We start from the raw sequence: 19,119 nt of genomic DNA, 5'->3' as shown, positions 1-19,119 counted from the left end.
ACATCTTTGCAGCCTAACGTTCAACGGTCTTCTGGTGCGACAACATCATCCTTCCTCCGGGGACTGGAATATTTAGCAGGATGAAAATGCGCTGCTGTCCCGTTGCCTATCACCGGTGTCGATTTACGTGATAACCACATGGTTACACCTGTAGTGGATGATGATGGTCATATCCCCATTGTTTTGTTTGACAGGCATTCTGTTTCTCGCTCTACAACCCTTCCACTTTCTCATCTTTAACGCGATCTTTAGTTGCCCTTTCTTTATCACCAACACTCAGATTTAAAACAGTTTTTCAGCTTATCTGAGTTTATTTCGGAAAACTTGGTGTACCATTGAGTGGATTGTGCGCTAACAGCTTCACGAATAAGCCGATTTATGGGTAAGGGATACAAAAAGCGGAGCAGTAGTAGCAGCAGCAGGTAATTCCAATTACTCGCTGCCATTTCTGCAGCTCGTCAGATGGCGGCCATTATAACCCGAACAAGATGTACAAGAAACGAGCGAAATACGAGGCAAAAATGCGGAAGGTACTTTGAGTTGATTTCAATTTACTGCAGGCGGGGCACTGTGTTTGTCGCCACTGTCCAGCGGGTGTAATGGCATGTCCGGATAACTTCATGAGGAGATACCATGTGAGATTTTTCAATCACTTTATCAGAGTTACCATGCCATGTTCATTTGTATGTGATTTGGAAAACGACTGAATGATGACCCATTTCATGATAGCTTCATTCTCAACTACGACAAAAGACAGAAACCCGTCCTCACGTGCTAAAATGATCTGAGGGCATTTTTTAACTGTTTCTTGATACTCCATAGGGTACCTCCGTGTTTCAGGAGCACGAAGCCTTTACACTTCATTTATTATCTCAACAAAGTCCCCTGTCGGTGTTTAGAACCATAAGCAGCCAGCATGGTGCCTGCTTACGTGTACATGTAGAAAGGGTTGTGGATTATTTCGCTTCCACTCTAATGTTAACCGGACAGAACAATAAACCTCCTAGGACGGAAGTCACCCATTTCATCTGCTCTCTATGTAACGGCTGTAAAGCGGTATAATTTCGACACGAACGCTGTGTGAACCTTGGCCACAATGTCTACACTGTTACGAAGAGACTGAACCTTACCGTGGTGTGACGGTTCGCGCACCTCAGTGATCCATTGAGCTATACCGGGGAGTGCCCCTATGACACTCACAGAGTCTCATATCAGGTTGGTCAGTGATTAGAGGTCTGACGAACACAGTCTCCCGGCCCTTTAGGTTGGGGGTTGGAACATGTGGCGACTTGTTCCGTAGAAATGGTAATGCATTTGCATTTCCTGCCCTGCGGTTAGGCTTTTGAGCCATAGATTTTGTTGAGGACCCTATTCGTCCTTTTGTCTAGGCATGGGCGCCCTGACAGTATCCCAGACCTCGTACAACATACGGCAGTGAAGCATCGGTGTTGAACGCTGATGTCATGCTGTCGGTGATGATGATGATGATGATGATGACAATGCATCACTGGCCGTGTTCTGTAGACTAAGCCATGCAATACGGATCGGACGATGGGCGTACACGCTCGAGGGTTAACTTTGGTTGCTTCCATCGAAATTGCTAACCACGTGTTTTGAAATGAGTTCGAAAGTGGTGTACAGTTCTGCTCAACGAATGGAAAAGTTACATCAGTTGAACACAGATTTTTCATCCGTGTACATTTCCTTCACCGAATCAACAGGGGAATGTAGTCGGGGTACTATGTTCTGGGAACATCGACATTTAGTCTAGACCATGGACAGTCAAGTCCACTTCACAAATAGTCTCCATCGCCGCCAGCTATAGGTCATGTGGATCAATCACTGATGAACGTTCCTTTTAAAGCATATGACAACTCTATTCATGCATCACCACGTTCATGAAGCCGGAAGTAATATAAATGTGCAACGTCCTTACACATACATACATATAAGGGCAATCCGAACAGCTGCACGAAATACCTGTCTGTCTCCCTATTAAACCCAATCGAAGACCTCCATCCCGAGAATTTAACCCTACATGTTTTGTCTGGTCGTGAGCACGTTCTGCATCTGTGTTTTCATACATTAATTCGAGATGGGTGTCCGTTCTCACCGAAAGGCTTTCCGAGTTTCTAAGGTGTGAGGACTGTGTAAGAACCGGAATCTTCATAAACTTGTCCTGGATCATCCTTGCACCAGGTCCTGAATGATGCTGTGCTAACCTAAAGCTGTCACCCTGACTTTGTTGTCGGGCTTGAGTGCTGCAATGATCCCGCAGGATACCTTGGCTGGAGCTTTGTTCCACAAGGTGCAACCATGCCGGGAAGGCCAAATTGGAGCAGTCAGACCAAGAGCAGTGAGACCTTGTACTACGAGTATTCGTGCTACGAGGCGACTGGAGTTAAAGTTGTACTGTCCTCTGTGACAGAAGTATGAAAGCGGTGAGGTGTTTCCCTCAGGCAGCATGTCTATATTCATGCTGCCTTCCCCCGAAGGTTAGAAAAGGTCGTCCCCCAAAACCACACATTCCGATCGCCCAACGGTTGGCCGTGACCGCCAGCGCATCATTAAATACAGTCGAAACCAGAGTCGGGTGCTGCTAAAAAAACACCTACTGTGCGCAGCCGCATAAGTAGTGAGACAGCAATGCCTTACTCCCTGCTCCCTTAAGTTAGGCTCCCGGTGAAAGGAAGAAGACCTTCGCTGCGGAGCCATTTACTATAAAATTCCAACCGACCAGTTACAGACTACTGGACAGAGAAGCATAACTTTCATTTGCATCTTATTTTGTTCGGCTGTAGCACCTTTTCGGTGTCTAACTGCCATGCCACACGAGGGCTGTCACAGTGGACGGATTCCTCTCCTAAGTTTTATTAGCTTTCGCTCTACATCAGCTATAGCGGCTTTCGACCACTTCTCGCTAGGCTTTCCCCATTACTGAAGAACAGGATATGCATTATAGTGGCTCCGTAGTTTATTTAGCAGAAAGGATAGCGTTCACAACTGTCCCCGATACATTTTCCAGTAGCTTATTTGTGCGCGCCTGAGTGTGCTGCGGCAGGCCGCCTCATGTTTCAATTGGTCCCGTGCGCCAATATCGCAATACGTTGTATGAACGTAACACACTACTAATCATGTATATGGCGCTGAATTTGGTCAGCGATGACATGACATTCCAGTTATAATCCCTGATAGTATCAAATGTCTCCCTGAAACGTGATAGGGTGTCAGTGGGCCACTCGTATTGGCTAGCCAAACGAAATTGCTTTAGATATCACGTTCTACTGTTAATTCTCACCGTTTACATCACTACTTGCATTTGTGTCCGAATTCTTCAGCATCATGGAATGGCTCACGGTGGTCATTTTCCACCTGCGATGTATGGTCCGTCAGGATCGATGTGTAACTATCCACCTGGTGCGGCACCGTATGTACGACCGGGAATGATGCCTTCGAGTCAAGCACAGTACCCAGGGGGGATGATGCAAGGTCAACCATACGGTTCGTATGGGCCTGCAATGGCGCCCGGTCAGCCAGGCATGATGCCCGGTATGCCCAGCCAGCCCTATCCACAGAGTGGAATGCCTGGACAAATGGGTCAACCGCCACCTTATGGCAACGCGCCGGGAATGCCGCCGTATTCTGGCATGCCAGGTCAACCGCCCTTTTATTAGTAAGTGGTCACTTTTCCAGAGATTCTTGTGATCGTAGAAAATAATGAGTGAATCACACACAAACATTTCGAGTAAATTGTTGATATTTCTTGATTGGTTGTTCCTTTATAGCCCAATAGAATGAAGCAGACAACTGTTTCTACTCCAAAATTCCATTCTTAGTCATATTGCAAATAGCTCCAGAGAAATTTCTGTGTAGGTTGGCTCTTCAAGGCGTTTTTGTAAAAAAAAACTTTCATGGGCTGATATTCTATCAAACAAATCGCACTTCACCATATAGATTGAGGTTGTCTCCCACTAAAGTGTGCTTTAACCCAGTTGGCGCATACTCGAGATAGCTCAATGGTTAAGGCGCGAACTTGTTGGCCGGATGGTTTGTAGCTCGCACCCAACCCCAGCATCTTGATTGCTCCTGTCTAGACATGGGCAACCTGGTAGTATCTCATCTCTCGTGCTCACTCCAGATGTCATGGCAGTTAGGCACCGAAATTGTGTTGCAGCTATACAATGATGATGACGTTGGCTCATGCTGCTCGTTCTCTGTGATTGGCGCCTGCATGCCCATTGCTCCTAGTCATTGCTTGAGGGTAGTTGTTTTCTTCGGCATCCACACATGACAACAACCGGTTGACGTTTCAATGCATCACAATACGTGGTTCCCATGGCTTGTTCAATTTCTCGCCTCCTTTCTGGACTGCCTCAGGCTCCAGTTGAACCACCTGGAATGATATACTTTCTAACAATGTGGTTGTGAAAACGGACGGATAAAAATGATTGAGTCACCCGAACCATGTTTAGCTCGCTTGCACTAGAGGAAGTGAATATTAACGCCGTTTCCCAAATCAGAATCGACCTCTTGTCTTTCTGTTACTTATTGTCCTCGCTACATTGTGTTGCACATTTTCTGGTGTTATTTGGGTGGTTGAATGGCAAGACTGGTCCGATTTGTTAATGTTGGTCCACCTTTTCCCGCTTTCAGATCACACTGCCGTCTAACTGTATCCACACTTTCACACCGTTATCTGCCCATTTGTTTTGCAACTCTTACGACCTCTTTGACTTGTATTCAGTAGAGTCCTTTCGAAGTTACTTTTTAAAGAGATCTCATATATTTTTGTGCAGACTGCTTCAATTGTATTTCACACTTGAATTCTATCTACATTCGTGTTCCATGTAATTTTCAGATTTATTATGGGATTGCTTATACTACATACGTCAGCCTCTCCAGCTTTGCCTTCCTCTCAGTGCTTCGGTGGGTATTGGCAACACACACGAATGTTATGATTATGTGATTCAGCACTTTCCCTTAGAGGTACATTCCGCACGCTGTAGGCTCCGTGTCTAATGAGACCTCCGGACAGGTCATCAACCGAGCTTTTTCTTTTGCCTAACCATCGGCGGATATCCAAATAAGGAATACATGGTGTGAATGGCAGGGCATCCCCTTAATTCTGAACTTAACCTAAGCTCACGTCATGAGTATACAGCAAAAAGGCTGATCTTTTACCAGGACCAAGTGCTTTTTAACTTCCCAGAGCCGGTTTAAATGAATTGTAAAGCAATACACTGAAGGACGACGTCGCAGGTATACGCGAATTGTCATTTATTGTAGCCGCAGACCTAACTGAGAGCGAGAGGTGTGCTCCTAACATTATAGGCGTCGTATCATAATGGTCTATTGGGACGCCTGCTGCACACTCCTAACAGTGAGAACTCGGTCAGGCATGTGTTCAAAGGAGTTTGAGTGAGCCATTGTTAGCGGAGTATCACAATGTTTTGCCGTTTCGAAATCGAATCGTCCAGCTGTAGCACCCTTTCGGTGCTTAACTGCCATGCCGCCCTAAGGAAGCACGAGGGTTGGGATACTGCCAGGTCGCCCAAGCCTAGACAGAGGAAGTCGAGAGACACAGGTCGGGTTCGAACTACAGACCTTCAGGTCAGTAAATTCGTGCACTAACCACTTGGTCCATCTTGACCCTTGCCTCCATAGCTCAGTGGCTAGAGCACTGGTTTTGTTTTGCCGTGTAATTTGAAAACAGTGCTCCAGTCTATGGTTGAGCCCAGTAGTCTTATGCCGTCCCCTCACGAAGGCACCATTTTCTGGTTGAGCTAATGGCTCAGGTGGAGTTCAGAGCCATTCTTCTGGGGCCTTTTAAAATGGAAATAATTCTCTGTTGGAGGTCACCCGGTTACACTGAAGTCTGAGGTCAACTAGATTCAGACTGTCTGATTCGTAGTAAAATGAGTATCTCTGTGGCAGTGAAGCATCAGGACCATTGCTGATTTTACCGTTCATATTGAAACGAACTTAGTGTCGAGCAGAAGATAGGTAAAACTCCCAAACCTAGAAGGCTTATTCGGTGGGCACGTGATTCGCTTGTGTGCCTCCTAGACAATACGACTTCGTACAATCTATCAACACGTCACGTGACATTAGATCGAGCACGTGTCTCAGTGTTTCTGCACTAAGGAGTCCAGTCCATTTCTGTGACTTATCACTGTCGAACACAAGTGTGTTGGGATCTTTGAATAAGCTCCGTCTAGAGAAAGCGTGAAGGTATGATACTAAAAAAATTAAAAAAAAATCGTCTTAATAAAGGCGCACCGGTTTTTAAACAATCACTGCTTACGTATGTGGTTTGTGAAATACAGTAAATGCTTTCTATGAAGGTAAGAACCAAAATAACCTCACCTTCAGGGATGACATTGTAGCGTTCTAAATACTGCTTATTATTTTCTCTTGTTCCCTAGTCTGAATAACTTTCAGTGACATGTTGCGCGTCGTCTGCTTAGGCACTCTTGTCCGGGCCCGTCTTTTGTTGCCTTGAGCCGTCGTGCCTCGCCGAAAGCCTTTGTTGTCGTTTTCAACACTCGTTTTCTTGTTCTATCTTGATATAACCGAGTAAAAGTGTTTGTTGCGAACTAGAACTAGGCAGAAGGCACTAAAGCGTTAGGAGAAAGTGTTTTTGAACACTGATATCATGCTGTCGGTAATGATGTTGAATACAACAACAGAGCTTTTTGTTGCTGGGACCTGAGTGGGGTGAGACAATTCGCCTCGTCGGTTGCATGTGACAGGCGGAAACTAGTTCGAATGACGGGTGATGGACATCAAGAGAATGAATACGTGAACGGAAGAACAAAAAGAGATCTGTTCCTTTCACGGAAAGTATGTATGAGACTGTTGGGTCTGACAGCATAATACACTACTGACAAGTATAGTTCTCAGAACGGCATGTGAGGTGCCATTTGAGAATATCTACAATTGCGTCGCAGACTAACAAGGTTTGTGGGCTGCTAACATGAAACTTTCTAAATTGTTCGGTCCATACTGCAAAAAAATCAGTCCGACAGATAAACACTAGAAACTGTGGGAGAATTCGCTAACCGGTACTGGAATTTGTCACCTGTGTCATTTGTGTGCCACACCATGTTTTAGCAGTCTTTCGCTCGGCTGGATTTGCCTAAGACCCTATAGTTACTCCGAACACGGTTCACTTTACGTCTCCCTCACGTGCTCCTTGATGATGTCAGCATCAGAACGTGGTTCCCTTGTTTGACCTTACATTAGGTTAGTCTATATTTAACTCAGGTCTAATCTTTTGCGCGCTTATTCGTGATCCACAGGATTCACTGTACGATAGGTTGATTCGGACTGTCCACTGTGACGCATCAGTCGCTATGCTTTTTGCATGACTCCATTCCATCGCTCTCTGCAAGTCTATTCCTAATTCATGTTCGGTAGTGTCTTGTCTAATGGATTCCATCTGGACCAAGAGAACTCAGAGAGTGTGTCTTATAATTTGACGGACAAACACAGATCACTGAAAGCACTACGACGAGCAGAGGTCATCAGACCTTGGAACAGGTAGGGTATAAGTACTAGGAATGTGGACATGATTCAATACCAGCCCTACCAAGGCAAGTTAAGCCACAAAATCCTGTTGTTTTCACAGATTGGACCTCATGCATCGAATCGCCGCCACTTTATCAAACATAATAGATGGTTTATGACTGAATAAACCTCTTGTTTTTCTCATAAAAGAAGCTACTCGCTGAAAACTCTTCGACAGCTCACGACCGGTTTCGCCCTTTGTGGCGCAGTCATCGAGTTTCCGTCAACCTGGGACCCAAAGTGGACTGATTTCGACGAATACACTCATTTGCAACTCAGTTTGGTTTTCACGGGAAATTCAGCTGAATCTCTCGTTCATGATATTCTCCGACTAAATGTGCTGCACAAAGGCCGCCTCCTGTTTCAGTTGGTTTGATATTTGAGGTATCATAATTTATATTCCTAAAGAATACTACTCACAAGGTTACTGAAAGCTCTTCGACAGCCCATGACCGGTTTCACCCTTCTTGGGGCGCAGCCGCTAGGCGTCATCTTCGATTTTCTGTCAACCTTATGTTGTACTTTAACCCGCTTGGGTCTTTGCAGTTGTTGTGTCCAAAAAGTGGCGGGGGGTTGCCCTGCACAGGATTCCTATACCAGTTGTGCTAAGTTCATTATAGATAACCGTCTGTCGATGTACTTGCTAACGTAAGCGTATTGAGAAAGTTAATCAGATTCTGGTTTGTCTAATGTGGTTCCTACGACCATCCGTCGTGTTTCGTTCAGCACTAACAAGGTCGCAGCGTCTTAGTTTCTGATGACCTCTGCTGGCTGCAATGTTTGTTCGTCGCGTCATCTGCCAGTTATCCTGTCCTGATCTGAATTCTGATGTAAACTGCTGGTTGGACACGTGAAATAGCTGAATTCTATCTGCCCCGTTATGCTACTTCCTGCTGTCATGAAATACGCGCATTTTGGTATGCACTCTGAACCTCCAAAGTTTGAATTCCTGTTACAAGACTGAGCAAGTGGAACACTAATGTTGATCGTTGCATCACAACCATCAGAGCTGAAGGACAGGTTCGCCTGTTAGGGTTGCTGCATCTCGTCGACTAACTGAATCGCTACCTCCTCTCTGCATTATTTCAACTTAGGCAATTCCAGGTTCGATGTGACACCAGGATGTCGGCGCGAGACAGGGTATACAGAGCATCCAGTTTTGCTTAACGGCTGTGAAGCCTTGCTGTTGTGGTTTGAAGACTAGAGAAGTTTTCCTGTCTGACCGTCGGTTCCTTCCTAGCGTTGTACTTCTATCACGGGTCGGGCCGGTTCATTGGTAAGAGCGTGATTTCCTTGACCGGAAAGTCCGTGGTTCGAACCCGACCTCTGCCTCTCGACTTCCCCTGTCTAGGCTTGGGCAACCTGGCAGTATCCCAGCCCTCGTGCTTCCTTCGGGTGGCCTAGTAGCTAGATACCGAAAGGGTTCTACAGCTGGACGGTCATTTACTTTAATGGGAACATAGAATTAGCGATACTGAAGTGCGACCACTAGCTTTTTACAATAAACTAATTGCTAGTCCAACTGATAAGTTGATTCGGCCGCATCAACTACGCCGCCCCGGTCATGTGTACATATGCCAGGTGATCGAATACCTTACCGCACCCTATTTACTGGGGTAGGTTCCGACTCCAAGATACCAAAAGCTGACCTGGTGATGGAGCATATAAACATGTGTGTACGCTCTATTGTATGTCATCTGCGAGTTATGGATTTCAAATGCCCTCAAAATCAATGTTTTGGATATTCATTAACGCGGTGATGTCGACAGTGTTAGTGCTGTGTCTGTTATCTCGCTCATAATCATCAACCCGCTATTTCTCATGTTTTTTTTCATGCTTTTCCGCCCCCTCCCTTACACTAACTGACGCCATAGTCGACAGCAACCAGAACCAACGTACATATTTATGCGGTTCACTGAACTGAACTCTAGTTCCATATCAGAAATTGTGTTGCTGATCCAATGAAATGTGACCAGTCAACCCAGTTTTTCGGTTGAGAAGTAAAAACTGATGACCACCGACAAGCACTCGTCGTACGACTATTGTTGAATGAGTGTGTTCTGCGCTGCTATTGATCCCAACAAGAAGACTGTGGATGTTGGTACATGATAACGTGACCGACTTCCTAAAGAGACCGACAAGTTGGTTGTAGAACGTGTATAAACCGTGGTCCGAGGTCATCTATGCACGTGCTCATTAGGAATTTCATCGCACCGGAATGTTTCGTTCACTTCGTTGTAATCGATGGATATAAGAAGCTGATAAATTTTAGGTCTGCTAAACTGAACCGACTGATCTGGTGTGTTGAGCTGGTTCACACGCTGCAGTTCACTGCTATTTTCGGGGAGCGTTCTACAACTGGACAAGTGAAAGAAGTGTTTTCTTGTCAGATACTCTCATTCGCACAGGAATTTGGTTTTGATAGTGCGCCAAAAGCAAATTCGTAGGCAAAGCAGTGAGTGTTGTGAATTCCGTCCAATTCTGGTTCAAGTAGAACACAAGTTTGGCCGAAACCCATGGAGCCCGAATAGGAAGCGCGGAGCCGGTCGTGGCCTGTTGAAGAGATTTTCAGCAACCATTTGAGTACTGCCTTGCTATAGAAAGATGCCTGTGCTTCGGTAACTGGACTTTGTAGTCATTAAGCTCATCAAGGATCTCTGCAATTTTCATGCATGAAATTGGTGACTTCTACAGTTTTTAAGGATTTTTCAGGAGGATCCATTATACAAAGAGTCTTGAATTCGTGATACACTCACGGAAATAGATATGCCTCGTATGCTTCTCCTCAGGGAGTCTATTTTCAAAGTAACTTCCTGTCATTAAGACCACGAATAAGGCCCATCATCTTATACCATGAATTAGATTTGTTTTCTGGAGTCCAAGTACAACCGGATCATTGTATCCGAAGTCCAATGCGAAGGTCGGACCTTACGAACTAGTAACGTTTATATTTGCTTTTTTAGGTTTGTCTCACCTCAGTCTCTTTCTTGAGAACTACCAAATTTTCCTGTACTCGATACTCACATTACCTGGTGAAAGGTACCAGTCGGCTTGGAAAGACTCGTTGAAAGCCGTGCACCACCAATTCATTCAAGGTCTTTGCTATATTGTAGTTTCTGTTCATTTTGAGCTCAAAATACCTTGTACCTATTACTTGTGGAAGCTGGATCGTGCGCTCGCGGCTCAAACCGCAATAAATTTGGAAACTTCTTAGTGTGTATCAGATCCTTCATAAGGATAGAAAAAAGCAAGAGAAACTATCCGAATAAGCAGTCTGCTGAGGCGGCTGAAATGACAGATCTGGTAAACATTTATCGTTAACTTCATCAGTTTGAATGTAAGTCGCTGATTAACAAGAATTGCTACTCTCAAGCGTCTCGTGGACGTAGTCCACTTTTGAGTGGAGTAATCTACGAAGCTCCAAATGGTTCATCTCTCTGAATTATGGAGTAACCATTTCTACAGTGTACACAAAATGTTACGGGACTCTGTCCGGGTGAATGCCTTGTGTTGTTCATTCGCCTGCCAGATCATCTCGCCGTGAAGCGAAGAATTTCCAGTAACCTTGTGAGCAGCTTCCTTCAACCATGCCGGTTTGTCTCGCGGTCTGAATTCGCATACCCACAAAGGTACAGCATATCCTGAAGAAAAGTTCTACTGACCAGGTGCCTTGTCAGATCATTTTGCAAAGCAGCCATGCATCGGAATGGCTGAACAGTTTGAAATGACAGCAGCCGAATCTACCTGACCCCAAATGGTCGTGTAACAGTTTATCAACCCTCACAATCACTTCTGTTGGAAAGCTGTTCATTCATGTCCCCTAGAACGTCGGTGACAAATGGTGTCAAATAACATCTCTGTGTGATTCTTTCTCATGTAATTCGAAATTCACTTATGAGGTCACCTTAAAGTGAACGAATCAAAGTCCCAAACCACCGCTTTCACACAGTTCTACAAGAAAACGAAGCAGTCTGTCGCACGCGATGAGTAATCTTCGAATGCGAAAGTCCAAAGTAGCTGCTCAACGTATTGTGGTTTCTCACCAAATTAATTGTGATCGACATTATGACTGTAACCTTCGCAGTAATTCTTCTCCGCTGTATGTTCGAAAAGCTTCATCCAATCCGACACATTCTCATATGTCCGTCTGCTTTACCACTTCGGCGGTGAAGTGCCGATGAGCGTTTGATCAGCTCTTTATGCACCGTAAAGTTAAGCTGTTCAACCACTTTTGGAAGCACAAACACATGGTGATATATAGGGGGTAGTGAGAATTTTTTGGAGTACCGGTGGCGTCGATCAATTCATTCTTTAAAAACACGACCCTGAGAAAATCAGATTATCATCCCTTAAACTGGTAAGTCAAACGTGTGGAAGTGTGTTAGCGAATGTTTGCCTTAGCCCATCGCCCGATTTCCTCAAACTGTTTCATGGAGATCACAAACTACCTTGTCTGCCGAGGGATGCTAATAGTAATCAATTAAGTATTGGTGCTCCTAATGAATTTCGCTTAATGAGCCGACCTGGTCCAGTGCTTAACAATGATTGAGGTAACACTGTCAATGTGTTTTGGGCCCATGTTCAACCCAGTTTTTCAGTTAACCTAAAAACCCAATTAACTGCGCTCATGTGGTTATCCTTACTTGAGTTCATAGCTGAAATAGCATCGGTGGTATGGCATCAGTGTGACATGCATTTCAGTGTCAGTCCACTTTACCTCACAACTGATGTTTGGCGAGTCGGTCTTTTGATGCATTTTTTTAGCAGAGCTGAGATGCACTCCCGTCAGTCACATACAGTTGAGTAACCGGAATTTGTGAATGAAGTCTTTTCACAAGACAGTAAACGCGAAGACTGGAACGCTTGTTCTGCGTCGTCCGATTCATTTTGTATTGACCATTCATCTAAATTCTTCTAAGATCGAGTTTCATGAGGCTCAGAGAAATAGTTTGCCGAGCTTCTCAACCAATTTCATACTCCGAGCACAGTAGCTGCTTGAGGACGCCTCCTGCTATCCTCTCTAGGAATAACGATTAAATGGTTTGATCTTCATATTTCTCAACGTGGTTTGTCCTGGTGCTTACAAGTCATTAAAGCAAGGTGATCATTATGTTTTCAGTGGAATAAAGGAATGGTTTTGGATATTAAATGAATAACAATTATCAATGAGAGTGGCAACGTATACCTATGGTAGATATGTGCAATACATCTTTCTTCTCAGACCTCCCCACGCATTGCTCTCTGAAACATCCAACTTTACGAGTAGTTGCATGGATTGTTGATGAATTTTGGTCTGATGCTACAATTGTTCGACCTTTCAGCTGTACAAATGTCGGCCGTCCCAATATTGCTGTGTTTGATAAAATCCCTCCACAGGCTCGACACATATGCCTCTTAGCGTCTTCTTTTCACGATACGGTTTGTAGCATTCCCTGCACGTGCATCTTGCTAGAAGTCATTCGTAACAATTCGACACCAATTCATCTGTCTCCTCAGCCACTGATACTGTCTCAACCTAAATGTGCTTCCAGTGAATACAATCTGACCTCAGATCTCGGATGCCAATTCACTCATCAAAACTTAGAAAAACAGACCAGAAAGTGAAGACACTTTGAGTAAATGGAGACGATGCTGTGTGCCTGAAACTCATACCAAGATTATCATGAATGAATATCATAAGCGAGAGATCTAACCGAGTCTCTCGTGAAAACCAAACTGATATGCAAATAAGAGCAGTTTCAACACAAATCTTGGTTTCGAAACCAACAGATCGGTTGTCGTCTCCCATCTCAATAATATGTGTGCGTTGTTTCAGAACTAAGGACGAGTTATAATAGTAATAAGTAATAAAGGTTCAGCATAAGGTAGCGTGAAACGTCAGCTGAGTTAAGGACGACTTTGACGTTGTTTATACCCAACCATCAAGTTGACGAGTTGGAAAGAATGCGAACACAGATTTGCACCATGGATAAATTCCACAAATTTAGGAATCTACTGCCTTTAAGTTGTTTTCCACAACTCAGCTGGTCCATTGAGGATTTCACATAGATAACGCCTATCTTGATTTCACGTAGCACGCTTTATCTAACACCGGGGAGCATATCGACTGACCAACGAAGTGCGCGCATGTAACACCCGTACATTATGGATAGAAACGCATAGGTAAATGGGAAATCGGTACGGAATATTCATAGGCCGAACAACTAACTGATTAATCGTGACAATAGCATTGGATACTTCGTAGGTTGTGTGGAAATGCTTGTAATCGTAGGCGGATTAATTGGCGCCTGGAAGAGTTAACGGTCCTGTAGCTGTGGGACGCACTAATGTCTTTGTAAATGGTTTCGGTTCGAATGGGTTAACATATGGTTCACAAGAAGCTATGATCTCTCTTAGCAAACGTAAGTAAAATCACTGTCATTTCGAGTACAAAATTAATTTTAAATCTGAAGGTGTTTCATTCAAACTGTATGGAAGACTTTGAGGCGAGGTATTTGTGAACACAGCGAGAAGACAAATGACAAGTTGGGAGAACCGGCTCTGAGCTTGGCTGGGCCAAACAACTGTCAATGAAATAACCGTTTTCGTTGGGACAGATTTAATCGGTTGTTCTTCAAGTATCCTTGACAGATGAATTCTTCAAGCATCATTTTCTGGCTGCATAGAACTTTCCACATGAGCTTTATAAGCAGTCAGGTTTCGGCTGCACATGACACGCCTGTACTCGTAAGTGTTCAATGCATCAGCTTATTCGCATGTTCACTGGCCTTCTGGTTTGGCTAAGCGCACCAGGCTATCAAGCGGCTATCTAGATTCGGGTTCACGGTATTACGGAGGCATTAAGAAAACTGTGGTCCACAACAGCAAGATGTTAACATTTTCTATTCTTATGACGTAAATGTATGAACACTCATTTCAGATGGGTATAGCAACTAAAAGTAGGAAGGAACTACAGGGTAGTCAAGACCGTTGTCTCGTGTGCATAGAGGTCTGGTCACGTCCTCGTTGGAAATTCTTCGGCGAGAGCTGAATCTCTGTTGTTGAGATCAGTTGTTACGATCTGACGGTTTCACCGAATTACTGGTTTAATTAACCTGGCGTGCAATGTATAGAACTGAAACGGTTGTGATTCGGCTTGTAGTTTTTGCTGGTAGGGTCCAATCCAGCTAATAGAGTTGTGTTTGGCTATCCTTTGTGAGAGATTTTGGTCATTTCTGTCAACGTAGGTGCCAGCGGTGCTTCAATCAAAGTGAAGGCTAACACTGAAGGCAGAATGGATGAATCGGCTTGCACAACAAGAATGAAGTACGATTCATCAAATGTTTGAGATGAACTGTGTTCATGCTAACATACAAGTTTTCTATGGCGCTGCACGGATTGTTTGGCCAACATCGGAAGATATATAGTCCCGTTTTAGTGTCCAACACAGGAATACCTCTTTTTGTATCAGGAAGTGTCTCAGGAACATCGATATTTCTTGTTCGCTTTGTAGCATGATGAATTCCTCCGGTAGATGGCCCCTTTTATTGACAGCATTTTTTGCAGCTGATCTGAAATACGGAGAATTCTAGCCTGATATAGTAGGATTCGGAGGGAATCAATTTTGTACGCCATGGATGGATAATAATAAAAAAAACTGGAATTGATACCTCCTCCATTTAGCCTTGTGGTTGTCCAAGCGTTGCCTAATTCCACTACGTCTAGGAGCGCCACAGTGTTGAAATTTCACGCACGAAACACCGGGGTAGTTAGATCGATATCACTGTGAAGACTAACACAAAAACCAAACTGTGCGGCAGAAAAAAGATAAGTAAAACGCCGTCAATGTACTAATTGAAAAAGACTGTTGGAATTAGCACCCTAAAAAGTTGTCCCTTTTTCAAGAAAAAAGTATCAGCTAGAGTTGCTGACAATGCCAAATTTTACTTGCCTGTACTGATTACATTCAAACTAAAAACGGATAGTCCATGTGCGAAGCGAAATAGAGTCCCTGAGATTCCTATCCGGCGAAAAATCGCAAACAGTCAACTGTCACACGTAGTAAAGCATTCTTAGGCAACTAATCAATATCAGCAGAATAAATGTTGGTGACTTTGGAGGTGCGTTTTCAGAAAAACCGCATAGATCACAAGTCCTCAAACAGTACACATTCAACAATCCCCGAATTTCGGTAGATGGATTCTCGAGCCACTGAATGTGTTTGAGATAGGACGAATGCTGCAGAATGGTTGGTTGTTGCTGATTCGTTTGCAATGGATTTTGCGGGGTCCTGATGGTGGCTAGTTCCATTTGGCTTCAGTTGCTCGCTCGTTGATTCCATTATCATCACAGGAGAGCGCAATATTTGTATTAGCCTTGCGACTGGTTTCTTCGTCAATCTTCAGACGGCTTTGGTTATCTTAGCTGTTTGCCAAAAAATGATCCTAGACCGAAGGCTTTACATGATATCACTTAAACACACCTGAAATTCAAGAGGAAAAGACGATTACTGAATGTAGACACGCCGCACAATAGAATAGAAGAAACTTCAGTGAATGTCGCGGGTTTCGCGTTTCCAGTAATTGATATGGAGGTCCATTCACTCCGTTCGTACACATTTTCATGAAGACAGAATTTTAAGTGTGTCCAAAACGAAGACAACGGACTAGTGGTCACAAGGGATTTCACCGTTGTGTATGGATTATTAGGGTTAAGGGGACTTATATAACAAAGTTGCGAGGATATTTCCAGCTGTTTTATTCTGTATAAGGGTTTCATCAAAGGTTATCATTTCAACAGTTTGAAAGGGCATTCCAAGCTTTATCATGTGGTAATGTTTACCGACTGATCTCTGTCGTTAGTTTTACTTGAGTGCAGGCACAATAATGAGAAGCTTCACGTCCTCACTTGTCTGTGTGCTGAATGGCAGGTCAAACAGTAGTTTTTACAATCTGACTTGATGGAGGCTTCAGGATTTTTACGTTCGCAATGTTATCCAGCGTACCAGAGTCCCATGCTTTTTCATCGCTTATGTGCTCAATAAATATTTGGTCCCCGGCAACGTGCTACAGTGACATCACTTGGGGCTCGCAGATGACTGAGTCCATGCCCAAATGGTTCGACGACTTTCCTACAACAATTCCTGAGATCATCGATCCTAAAATGGTTTGAACAAGTACCTTGTTGATACATTCATCACACACAAGAACTTCGCAACAAAAAAGCAAGATGGTTTTCCATAAAATAAACTAAACCGCTGCAGCCAAACATTAGTTCCCAATTGGTTTTGTCTACCAACGTCGGAGATGATCCGAGTATTGGCTATAATACGTCAATTGATAGTGAATGAAATCAAACTGGAAACACGTAGGAGACGTTGTTACGGTGAACTTGTTCATTTGGCCTTGCAGAGGGTCTGCTTCATTTGTATGGTGACGACCGGTTTTCGTCGAGATCAGTATTTTCGTGTCTTTACTGTACAAGCCATCGTCATCAGAAAAAAAAGAAACAACTTGAACTTTGTGATGCCCGGATTTATTGGATTTGATCAATTTGGAGAACCAGGAATATGGTGTACATCTGGTAACTTGATAATAATGACGGGGGTGGCTAGCCGCATACCGGTTTTTATGGAGGAAAGGTTGTGTACTGAACTGTTATGGCCGGGTTTGGTATAAAATGAACTTCTGGTAGTGGATCTCAAATGAAATGGCTGGACGGTTAAGAAACTGACGTTATACAGACAATGCAATACTGCTTAAGGACATCATAAACGAGAGATTCAGCTGGGTTCCAGATGAGTCTCCCAGGGAAACCAGAGTGGTGTGCAATTGAGTGTACTGGCTTGAAACTGTCACTTTACTGAGGTTAGTTTGGAAGGTTTGCATGGTAAGTACCTTAATTTTATTTATGTTTATCTATCGCCGTTTGGCGGGCATTTAGGCTTCTTGATGGTGATTGTTCATGCCATTTTTGTGTCACAATCCTCAGACAGTTTTCTAGAGCGACAAACCTAAAAAAAATGTACCCTGTCACGGTGAGAGGCCTGGATTAACTGTTCTGTTAAGGTAACAATGAATCTGGTAGGCGAATTGAATTTTGTGCTCCGAATTTGTGATTCTTGTTTGTTTGAAGCTGTCAGTATCTATGTCGTGCACCATCACAGTTTACGGAGCATTAAGGTATGAAGGTCCACGTACTGTACCTTAATGGTCTGAAAGTGAACCGGTGAACCACACCACAGACGATCTAGACACGTCGTGAAAGCCACATATAAACGCTTTTTGTGGCGTAGTTTTGAAGACTGCCTTCTTTGTCGAAATATCAAATGAACCAACCATAAACTGCTTTCGATATCTTAGTTTATACGAATTATTCAAACTGAATGTTCACCATCTGCGTGGAGCTACTAGTTCTCAGTTCTTCTTGTCGGCAGCATTGAGCTTCAGAAAGCCACTATTTGCCACCTTTCAATGCCTGGTTTTCACTATTGTTTGTTGTTTGACTGCATAGAGCGTAAAGTAATCTGTCTAAACATTTGTGTATGTCCAAAGTCTTGTTACACGCAATGTTATTGATTATGACCTTGATGTAATACGGAGCCTTGGTACATGCAGATAATGAGTTTGGCTAACACAACTAATGTTGTCTGCCAGGTAAACTAATTAACTTCGTCACTTTATTCCTTTTTTGCGGTCCAGACTCTAATTTCTGTTTTTTTTTTCACCCGCCCTGCGCCCCAGTTTCGCACTCCAGAAGCCTGTTTTTTCCGCATTGCCGACGTTGAAAATAGTAACATCCAACAAACTCCAACTGCCTAACTGCTATAGTGTTTTGTACCTTTAGTTTGCTCCCATTATAAAATTACTTATTTTGCCAATTGCACAACCGTTTTTTGCCTGAATAAGAAAAAATACAAAAACGCGCACTTGTACAATTTCACGCTATACAAACGTGGTCACGTGCTTCGACTCTCACTTCTGATGTCGCTCGCGCTTATAGCGGTCATTCACGAGTCTCACGTGCTAACTCTCGTATCAAAACATTTCAGACCATCTCCGGAATCTATTGTATGTGGGAACTGTTCACAAGAAGACCCCTGGACAGCCGTGATTGGATTGTTGTTTATTCGCTGACCTGGGCCAACGACGAACTATTTTAAAGAGAACAATTGTTAGTGAGTCTGTTCCGTCTGGTCTCTCTATTTTTGTATACCCAACCTAGCGTAATCATTTTTATTTCTTTGCCACACACTCCCGGTAAACTAACTTATTGGGTAGCCAGACCACTACAGACATCTTTATATGGGCAGACGAAATATAAGCCGCAAAATACTCTGTGTATGAAACGCTGAAATGTTTGAGCAGCGTTGCTCATCGCTACACTGTTGCCGATTCAGTTTTTGGAAACCTGAATTATGAATTCATTAAACATTTCCAACCGATCATCATAAGCAAACCGAAATAGATTTCGCCACAACTGTGGGGAATTTGAAGTGGATAGTTCTGCAGAAGTTAGTCAGGTGCAACCGCAGGTCTCAGTGTTCAGAGTCAGCGACTTGCGGTCTGGACC

The 19,119-nt window shown here is 43.8% G+C and overlaps 1 protein-coding gene across 1 annotated transcript in view; it reads left to right on the top strand.

Annotated features, from left to right (window-relative positions):
* Nucleotides 1-380: 380 nt before the first annotated feature.
* Nucleotides 381-19,119, top strand: part of T265_03127 (hypothetical protein) — a gene marked incomplete at both ends in the record, with an annotated part of 56,995 nt that continues 38,256 nt past the window's right edge. Inside the window, 4 exons of the mRNA XM_009167532.1 lie at nucleotides 381-422; nucleotides 455-530; nucleotides 561-635; nucleotides 3,339-3,673. The remainder of the gene's footprint in view (nucleotides 423-454; nucleotides 531-560; nucleotides 636-3,338; nucleotides 3,674-19,119) is intronic.

This window comes from Opisthorchis viverrini, assembly GCF_000715545.1.
Source record: "Opisthorchis viverrini unplaced genomic scaffold opera_v5_42, whole genome shotgun sequence".
In the NCBI taxonomy this organism is placed as follows: Eukaryota; Metazoa; Platyhelminthes; class Trematoda; order Opisthorchiida; family Opisthorchiidae; genus Opisthorchis; species Opisthorchis viverrini.
The sequence above is the reverse complement of the archived record's forward strand: the minus strand, read 5'-3'. Positions and strand labels throughout refer to the sequence as shown.